Source organism: Helicoverpa zea, chromosome 7 (assembly GCF_022581195.2).
Source record: "Helicoverpa zea isolate HzStark_Cry1AcR chromosome 7, ilHelZeax1.1, whole genome shotgun sequence".
NCBI lineage: Eukaryota > Metazoa > Arthropoda > Insecta > Lepidoptera > Noctuidae > Helicoverpa > Helicoverpa zea.
The window spans coordinates 7,479,469-7,490,461 of NC_061458.1; the positions used below are offsets into that span (position 1 = coordinate 7,479,469).

The 10,993-nt window shown below is 34.1% G+C and overlaps 1 protein-coding gene across 2 annotated transcripts in view; it reads right to left on the bottom strand.

Annotated features, from left to right (window-relative positions):
- Window positions 1–8,781, bottom strand: part of LOC124631692 — an 89,147-nt gene extending 80,366 nt beyond the window's left edge. For both annotated transcript variants that reach the window (XR_006984532.1, XM_047166241.1), the window contains exon 1: window positions 8,700–8,781. The gene's annotated coding sequence lies outside the window, so the exon portion shown is untranslated. The remainder of the gene's footprint in view (window positions 1–8,699) is intronic.
- Window positions 8,782–10,993: the final 2,212 nt, after the last annotated feature.

Sequence of the window (10,993 nt, forward strand, 5' to 3'; positions counted from 1 at the left end):
TCCAGGACGTGTTGACCTTTGCAAAATGTCCGAGTATTTCTTTAGGAAATGCATAAATTGGTTTTATGAAAAAGTTCTGCAATTTGTTAGTTCTATATTTATGAAAGGTAGTGTGGTATATAGGACGAATATTTTATCAGAACATTGTTTATCGTAGTCATACACGTTATTGTGGTACCTAGAGCACTTTCACTTTAATTAGAGCAACCGCTATTCAACCACATTGTAAACTGTTATCATATCTTAAGGAATTGATTAAACGTAGAGCATATTAGTGTTTGTAGACGAAGTAATACCACTACGTTGTACGTATAGTTTGTCTCAGACTGGCTGGCAGTCTAGAGGGTCTCATTAATTCCTAAGCTACATCTGTCTTGAGGGTGTGAACTGCTGGAGATTAGAATTAAAGACTTGTGAAACTATTTTAATCTCAAAAATCTATAAAAATGCGTTGGAAAAATATTTTGGGTGCCAAAAGAAATCACTCGTTATCACCTATAAAGCAGGACGATTTAAAGTTGTAACAAGCCTATGCAAACCAGGAACATAGTTAAAAATCTACAATTCGCGAGCTCCGACGAAGTTTCAAAGTAATTTATGTTTTGTTTGTAAACAAGCAACGACTTGCTGTAGATCAGACGCATTAATATTCATTTGATGCTAATCCGAGCACAGTAAGTTTAGCGATGAGGAAAACTATACTTCCCTAATAATTTAAGCTTTCATAGCAGGCTATTGTGACGTCATAACACTGTGACAGTTTAATTACATACTCTATTTTCCGTTCATATTGTTGCATCGGCTTTTCACGGAACCTTTGACATTTTCGTCTTGGATGTTTCACGTGAAAGTGATGAAGTATTATCAGACATGTATTTTGTGGACTTCGTAGGTAGTAATTTTCAGAACGATATCATAGTCATCCTTCAGTTTCAATTTTGTGGCTTTAAGGTGATTTTATTCAAACACAATAACGAACAACGAAGTAGCCCTGAATTGACTGAACGCACTTTGTCGATACTGAGAATCGAGTTTTCAATTATATAGGTATTCAATATTCATAATTATGGCTTTCACTTTAATATTTCTTAGTATTGAATCGGAATGTACATTTCAATGACTTAGTATTAGAAGTTAGACCTAAGTAACAAATCCGAAAGAACAGCAAACATTCTTGACTTTCAAAAGATATTTCTTTGTACTACTTAAGCAGTACAGAAACAAAGATGATTTCAAACCCTGTAAAAAACGACATCAAAAGTTTGCGAAGTCTTTGTTGACTTTAACCATTTACGCAATTTGGCAGAATTATTATTTCGTTGCTAGGTAAATATTTTTGGAAAAGTTTTCTACAATCTTGAATACAAAATTATGTTAAAGTTAAAAATAAGCCTTCTTCGGAGATATCGGGACGTTGCATGAGCACATTGCACGTTCGGTCTTTCAGGTTAGGTATATATTGAGTTATATGTGATACCCCTATGGACTTTAAACTTGGTCTCAAAGCAATGCACGCCAACGAGGCAAATGTCTAGATAAAGTTACGGTTCCTAACGTCCTTAGAGGCTTGAAGGCGAAAAATATCTGACCTAGTCGTAAGAGCTGTTACTGGTACCTACTTCCTCAATATTGATAAAATTAAATTGAGTATTGAATAATTCTTGGCTGCATTTAAACTCCTAGGTAATGTCAACATGTGATTTCTAACATACTTTCGTTTTACACTAAAAGTGTAATAAAGAGTAGTTATAATTGACCCTGGGATTTTACTTAAATTTCACTAAATCGAATACCGAAAAATCGATCGAGCTGTTTCGCTTTGTAACATAAAAGTCGTAAGACTTAAAGATGTATTAGTATAAATCCGTTCAAATACACGTAATATTGTATCCATTCGTCTGACATCCATTTTGCTTGATGTGTACCATTTTATTTTACGGATAATATGTGACTGTAAGTACGAGTATACTCCGTGTATCTAAAGGAGAGATCCAATTTTGTTCCTCTTAAATTACAATTGAAAACTGGATATAGGATTTACTTCGGAAACCGTTTCATGAAGCTTTTTGACTCTGGTGGAAAAAGTATGATTGGATAGCTGTATTCTACGTACGTGTTATATAGGTGAACAATTTCAAAGTCAATTGGTATCGAGTTAGACGTTAGCAACTTTTGTTGAAGCGGAATAGAACGCGAGCGAGCGGTGCTGAGCGAATATACTCCAATAAGAACTCCCCACTATTCCACATCTCATTTCCTGTCATCGGTTCAGTTCACCTTAATCGAAATTCAACTTAAATAGGTGAAGATAGGGTCATTCATTCAGTTTTTGTACCAGTAACGAACCATAAAGCAGTGAATACATTTTCCCAATTCATTCATTGTCAAGCCCCCACTGAAACTGCTTGTCATTCATTCATCAGGCCAGCTTTAATTAAAACTTACCGTACTTACTGTATCTATCTATATTGAATGAAGTTAAATATAACCGAGGGTTTCATCTGAATATGTATTATTCTAGATCTTCATAATTGTAGTCTGAATTCCGTTTTCTAGTTGTTTGATTATGTTCTAAATTCGTCACACATTTTTGGCAAACAGTACATAAATACTGCATTGGATTATTTTTCCCAAACAAAAGTGTCTTGAAAATACAAAAGTGTTTGAAACACTGCTCGCTTTAAACATAACATAACTAACAGTTGGACAGCAAACAGTGTAATACTTTTTTCCCTACTTCTGCTTAAGTCACTCGCTTTCCTAAACACTGTTTACGTAACACTTCCAGCTAGTCTGAGCGTTAAACTTGCTCATAAACAAAAGATGTTCAGCCAATCTAAAACCAGACGTCGGCATTACACTTTGAGACAAGTATACAAATCGTCTATTCAGCAACGTTTTGCAATTCAGAAAACTTTCCACACAGTAAACTCTAAAGGGAAAATTGTTTACACGTGGTTAACTTGTGCATCGAATACGGGTTGTTACCTTATTAAGATTATTCATATTAAGTGGTTGAAATCGTATGTCATGTCAGAGTACATTTGATTGAAATTGCGAATGATTCCTGTCCTGATGGCCTGAAAAACATAACACGCCTGCGAGCGCAGTCGTGCGGTAAGTGTGCTGATTGGTATTCTTTCTTTTAAAAAAATGTAAATTAAAATTGAAACATTACGGTAAAATAAAATATTCAGATTCATGTCAATCAACATCAAGATCAAACAGACAATAAAATAAACAGATACGTCACTATAAAGCTCTAACTTTCATTTAACATCCCTGAATTTGGGTTAAACTTATATAATAGACCAGTTCTTCTAATCCATGTTAAAATGGATTACCTGACAGTCTACCTTATACACTCTATGTACCCGGTTACGGCATAATACAGCTTAAGCAGTGCTTTACTTACATTTTTAAGGGCTTCCCAAACGTTTCATAAACTCTACTATGTGTTACTACAACGGAGTTTCAGGTTAAACTGTGACGGTACATACAACACTTATTGATTGTGGCTTAGCATCTTGACTGTCTATTCAATGGCATTTTTTAAGATGTACATTCGTTGTCATAGAGAGAAATATTTTCAATGTTTTTTACTAACATAATATGATAGTGTGTGTTTTGAAAAACAAACAAGCGAAGTCTGCTTTCCCCACTAGTCTCTCGTAGGGTGAAAAACAAGGAAACATGCAATTTAACCGCAATTGGAAGGAGGATTTTAGCTTATTGACAGTGAATGGGCTCACAATAAACCGGACAATTGAGCACAGCAATTGGAAGAGTAGAGATTGTGTTTCACGACTACTATAGTTCTTGCTACTTCTACAAATATGTCTTCGCATAAAAAATACTTATGCATATTTCAATACTTATGCGAGTAGCATGGAATGACGAATCTCTTTTAACCCGAAACCGTGTAATATTGAACATCATAATCCAAATGAAAGGCACTGCCTGAGTGATATTAGACCAGTAGAGGCCGAACATACCTATTATTTGTATCATATAATATAGCGATCACTCGTGTGAAAGAAAAGTGATTGATTGCCAATCTGCTCCATTTCACAGTTCATCGGACAGGAGAGCGGGAATTATTTGAGTTAATCCGCAAAATACCTACAAAATCGGTAACAAAATAAATGGAAAAACACATAAGCCTGTTGCTTTCACGTTAGATACATACAGGTTATCATCGAATCCGGGAGCTAAGTATGATGTATCTGTGTATATTTATATAAGGCTCAACATGTACCTATAAAGCCTTATTAATATTGTCGGTTCACCTTCTGTTCTAATGCTCTCATGAATATGTATCATGTTTATTTAAAGACTCATTTGTCATAATAAACAGAGAGCCCACGTGATAAAATCTTCCCCGAATAGTATCAGTACCAGACAGTACTGAACTTTTTATTTACTTATTACTTGAAGGTGGTCAGACAGACTAGGTATTTATACTTATCTACTGAAAACTAATAATTTTCAATTTATTTATTTATTTAAAAACATACACACTATCATTACAGTTTACAAACCAATTCGATAGTAGTGTCCACAATAGCTACACATTTCACAATTCTAAAATTGTGTACCTACCTACCGTACCTACCTTATATCGTAAGATGGCACAAATACAATTTCATGTATTATTCAATTAGATTAATTGTACATAGATTTGTAACGAATTTTTAATATGTGTATCATTTAACTAAACATTATTTTAAAACTCTATCTAAAAAAAATCTTCAGTTAAAACTACGTTATATTTCAGCGACCTTGACGTCATCAAAACATTAATTACAGTTGCCGGCGCCCCCCAATTAATAAGTGCTTATACTTACTAACTGCAAACTCGGCACTTCTAATGCGGCCGCGATGAAATTAATGATTGGCACTTATCCGATTTCAAAAGCTCACCGCTACGTTATACCTTCAATCTATTTCAAAATAGCAAACAAATATTTATTTTGTAATGTACCTATAAATAAACAGGATAGGATAAGTATTAAAAAAAAAATATTGAGATTAATTTGACTTGCTTTCATAGATACACTATAATTGACGGGGTTCCATTTTATTAAGGCATGATTTCCTATTTAGTTTTAATTAGATACATGTAAACAACTGAAGATGTTTTAGATCGATATTGTTGGCTGAATTGTACCAATTTCTAGAGGAAACCTGCTATAAAAGCAAATGAACAGATCATCGGTTAGGTATATCGGAAAGGAAATTACATTTCGTGAACTCAAATATAGTAACATTAACAAGCTTGCCTGTAAGTATTTGAATTACAGAGATAAGAATTTGTTCTGTGATAAATCCATTATTCTAAAAATAATATTAGGTATAGGTAATAGAAGAAAATATTACGAAGTACTTAGAAATCAGAGGTAATGTATCTCAAAATCTCGATCTTAAAATAGAAGGTTATTCATTCATTTTTATATCTTAATTAATATTGAGTAATAAACTTACAGCGCGCTGTCACACTAGCAGATTTTCTTACGCGACATATTTCGTTCGGCAAAATGCCTTTTCGCACGGTTTCAGGTGCCATTTGTTCTGCCAGTAGAGATATGCCAGTAGTTTTCAATTGTTTGTTGTAGGTCATAAACTCGCGTCACCACCGGTATAAACAGAGCGTTACCGCGTGGATGAACCGATCTGGAAATACTCTAGTGTGAAAGCGCGACAAATATTTTCTAATTTCCAACAGTAGGTATCGAACAAATGTACGTATCTACTAATTCATTCGTCCTATATTTTTCTGAAGATTTCAAACACGATAAAATTTAATGAGGTAGTACAATACCTATACCTTTAATTATGGCAATACTGTTTTAATGGAAATATACAAATTAGGAAATGCTACGCCAGTACAAACACATGTTATCCTCTTAAATTAAATGGGCTTACAAACTCTGTCGTCAATATTAATTTGTCAAGTGCTTACTTATTGGATCGGCTCTCGAAGAGTTGTTTTATAGCTATTTATAAAAAAATAAGGATATTATTTTTTTTAATTTATCCAAAATTTTAACAGGATTTTGAAATATTGGTATTGATGATATTGGTTGTTTTGTGATTAGTAAAAATCACCTAGTAGTTATTTGAAAAAAAAAACTCTTATCTACTAATCGAATTACCATTGATTAGCTAAAATATTACAGAATTGGGTAGATAAGCGATATTCTCTACAGCTAAATATACTTAGATAGGTTCAAAGCCTCAACATTTTTCATTTCGTAGGATTTTATAACTTTCGAACGAATTTTAATATTCATTTTTCGTTGTTCTTATTTTACATTGACTTTTAATTAAAACTTTCATACATTTTAAAATAAATTGGATTACCTAGTAATTAAAGTTTGAACACCTGAATAATTTTAAATTCAACATACATATTTATCAAATAGGACTATGAATCTTAAAGTACTTTATTTTATAATTTCAAATAAAAAACTTTGTATAATATTGCATCATTATCTACTTAAACGACGTACCCAAATACTTGATAACAATGATAAGTATGTGCCTGTTTACCTATGCCTACCATTGTTTCCGTGCTATCAGAAGAAAAACTCATGAGTAAATCATAAAAGGCTCCAGAACAAACACGTCACCTAGCCTCAGGCTAGTAAAATATCCCAAGACAATACAATATGTTCGTATCATATCTTATACCCATACATACAGCTATAATCTAGTATCTACACACTCAATATGTCTTCCCAATCTCCGTTTACCATAAGACACCACGCTCGAGCAAACATAGATTAATTTCTTTCATCTCGGCTATGATTAAAATCCTTTGTATAACAGTATAATAGCCCATTCATAAGGGCTCTTACTTATTATCCTTCGATAACAAGAGACGATCGGATAAAATTCCCTTACATGTGTATGAAAATATTATTAGGTAAGACTAATATTGTGTGTTATGGATAATATGTTCTGTAGTTATTATAACAATAAACTGTGGCACAAAAAAGTACCTTTTTCAAAATCATTTTCTTTTTGTCTTTACGGTTTGATATTCAGTTCAGGTTTTCTCAAGAAGTAGGACCCCAAAATACATATTAAGTAACTATGTTTGTTTACTGCTGAATTGTTTTGTAAGACGGTTTATAATGTGTTTCACAGTACTGAAACAACAGTCCGCCCACTAAAATTCTCTGCTAAATTAATGTACCGGACCAAATATGTACCTCCAAGAGACCGCGGCTAAGCGACGTAAGTATCTACCATCTAACTTAGAATTAAGTTCACAACTTGTAAAATGTTTAGTCCTGAACAATTTGGTCGAACATTACTGAACTGAAAATTTATTTAACTACAATAATGCATGAAGAAACATCAGTCCTTTATAAATAAACTACGTAAATGAGCATGTATCGGGGAATACTAGATTCGCGTAATTCTGAAGTATGAATGTGTAAAAATAACTTTTATCATCAACCGTACCTGTTGATATTTTTATATTCTTGTTTGTAAATTGTACTGTACGTACCTACAACGTACATACAGATACAAACCTTTATAAATTGGATTATAATCTGAAGCAAATATAGACAGGGAATTTATTTCCATCATAAGACTGAAATTACATTTTCTGTAGGCATAATAACGTGAGCTAAAGTTTAGTATACGTGGCTCATTGCAAATAATTTTGATCCAAAATGGTAACGATGTCAATTTTGCACGTTCGGAGGAATTACATTTACTTACGTATATATAGTTATAGGAGTATATTACTATATAAATTAGATATAAAATATTGCATCTATGGCATAGCATAGATAACAGTGATTTGTTCCTATACCTAACTAAAAAACGGTTCTTCCATAGGTCTGTCTGCGGCCACAAACCAAAAACTCTATGGTATTGATAACACAGGCGGGATACGCATGGTTTTTGTGCGATTAACCTACGTGCATAATATTCTATTTTATATCTTTTGGGTTCTTATATAACTTGGTCTTTAAATATGTTATAGGTGCAATAGTCGAGTGACCAAAGAGAGCCCTTTGAACCGTTTATAAAACGATATTTATTGAATAATTCTCTTCCATTGTGCGCTGTTGTCATCGAGCGTCAAATGAGTTTTGGGGACACGAATATTATAACCATCATTTCTGTACAAACAATAAATATAAAACAATAATATTTGGAAATAATACCGTTTGACGAACGAAAACGGCCACTCGCTTATTTAATGAAAAATCCTATTGCGATTTTTTGGGAATATACTGTGCTGAGAAGTGATTGAAAATAATCAGGAGTAAAAGTAATCAGAAGAAATCATTTGAAAATGTATACATTTTAAAATACAATTAACATGCCTAAAATATTATTCCAACAGAAAGAAAAAAAAACTAAAATTGTAATTTTTTCAGCTTTGTTTTCTGCTGATAAAATGTCGTACATATTAAAGATGTAATCACCACTAAATCGGCTTAAAAATGTAATTGAGGATACAACAAAAAAAAATAACGAGACCACAAAACTAAGTATGCGAAACAAGTATGAAACAAATAAAAGAAGGCCAAGTACAAAGCTCAACTTAATAAAACAAACCTAGTTTGAACAGTCAACCGCCAAAAACGTAAAAAAAAAAAACTTTCTACCAAAAACAGCGAGAGGTGGTGCGTTAATTTTATCTGTGTAATTTTAACTACGTCGTTACTTACCGGGGTCGAGTTCCCGCGTTATTTGTCTTCTGCTCGGATCTGCGATACGTCCGCCCGCTGTAACAGCGTGCCGCGTTGTGTTATTCAAGATTCTCACTCCCCTTCGCGAATAATGGCGACGCTATCTAGGGCGCATGTGCCACCCTATGACGTCAATGGTTTCGTTCAAAAAGCATACAGGTTGGTGTTTCATATACCGCAGTTGGCGCGAGCGCGTGATACTATAGCTTTCAAGTTAGAGCGCAGTTTTTCAAGTTACCAGCTGTCCGGTTTGATATATGGGAGGTTGAGTTATAGCCATAGCTGTTAGTTTATAGTAGGTACTAGGTACCTGCTTGCTGTGTTTATACATTATCGCGTAAGTTATCATATTTGTTGCTGTAGGAGAGACTAGCAGTTTTCCCGCGATTTCACTTGCGTCCCGTGGGTGCTACTGCGCTTAAAAGGATAAAATATAGGCTAATGTTACTCGGGTATAATGTATTTACTTGTGAAAAAAATGTTCGAATCGGCTCTGTAGTCGGTGCCTTTACGACACAAACAAACAAATGTTTCCTCTTTATTATAATAGGATGACCGCATCTATCGGAAACGAACGAACCGACCGCACCAAAGAAATCGTCTTGATTCAGTTAGCATTTTGGCTTTGTTCTGAGATTATTATCTTATTATCGTTTCTTCCAACTGATTCTCTCTGATCTGATATTGAAAAATAAAAGACAAGGATGTTAACTTATGTTAAATTGTGCATGCATGCCTACATGAAGAAGTACATAAGCAAGCACAAAAGGACGTACATAGGGGTAGTAGACAAGGGAGTGGATACATATGAATAACATAAGGGTTATACATAAGGATGTAGATAAGCAAGTAATAAATACGTAAGTACATAGTGGTAGTACTGAATAGAGTAGGTATATAAGGAAGTAGGTACATAACGGAGTACATAAGGGTGTTTATAAGGAAGTATGTACACATAGGGGTAATATATTTAAGAGTTTATATGAAAATTACATAAGGGAATACATGTATAAGTATGTAACAGTAGTATTTACATAAATTATTATGTTCATTCTTATGTACTCCCTTAAGTTACTAGTCCTTAAGCTTACCTACTCCTTTATGAAAATTCCACCTAAATATCCTTCTTCCATTGTTCAATATCAGGTCAGAGAGAATCAGTCGGGAAAGACAAGATAAATATTGTGGTTATTATGTAAGAATATCAAACCCAAAATGCTTAATTGAATCGAAAACTCAGCTATAACTGGTAAGAAATAGGATAGGTAGGTACACCTAACTTTAGCCACATGTTTGCGGCTGCACCTAGGTGTAGCTATGATGAAGGCTACAATTAAGTTTAAGTTTAAATCAAGCTGAGAAATCAAGTTTATATTTATATGTCTACAAAAAATAAAATTACCTAAATATAGTGTACCTACACAATAGACGGCGGCCCTGCCATTTTTTATTGCATAACGCTAAACATCGATAACATTACATTATCTCCCATCCACTACACGTAGGTATTTCATAATATAAACAACAGTCATTTCGCCTGACGAGCAAATCAAAAGATAATCGTTTGACAGTATGAGTAAAGCTTTGGTTTCCTAGGAAAGCGGTGCCGTCATATAGCGGCCGTAATACAGCGGTGAAAGACGTCACCAGAACGTTGTCTATGTAAACAAAATGGGGCGGTTTCCTAGAGAGCGGTAACTGACACCGTAACTTCAAAAAGCGGTGCCGCCATTTGCATGACGGCCGTCTTGACGGTGTCAGATAATTTGGTGAACGTTTTATTGAAAGCGGTGAAGCTTTTTTAATACGTATTTATGTTTTTTTTTTCGGAACAACGTCAAAAATTAGTTACAACTCTTAGAGCAGCGAGGACGACGAAATTTTAATAGATTTTAAGTATGATACAACTAACAAAAAGTTTATGACGGTGTGTTAAAACGGCCGTGGAACTTTCCGCATGTCATCACCGTAAAGACGACCGTCTATTTGCGTCCGTAATATGACGGCCGCTATATGACGGCACCGCTTTCCTAGGAAACCCAAGCTTAAGTAAACATTTGAACTTCTAATCCCCTCATCCCTTTTGAATTAAAGGGTTTGCCCTAAAGCAAATTAGATGCATGGTACCGAACATAACATTACGTAATACACCCTCAAAGGGTCAAACTGTCCCGATTGTGGCAAACCGCGCTCAACAAGTAAGGATCCTTGCTAAGATAAACAGCCTCTTTGAGTTTTTATGAGAAATTTTCTGTGAGCCTCAATTTACAAAA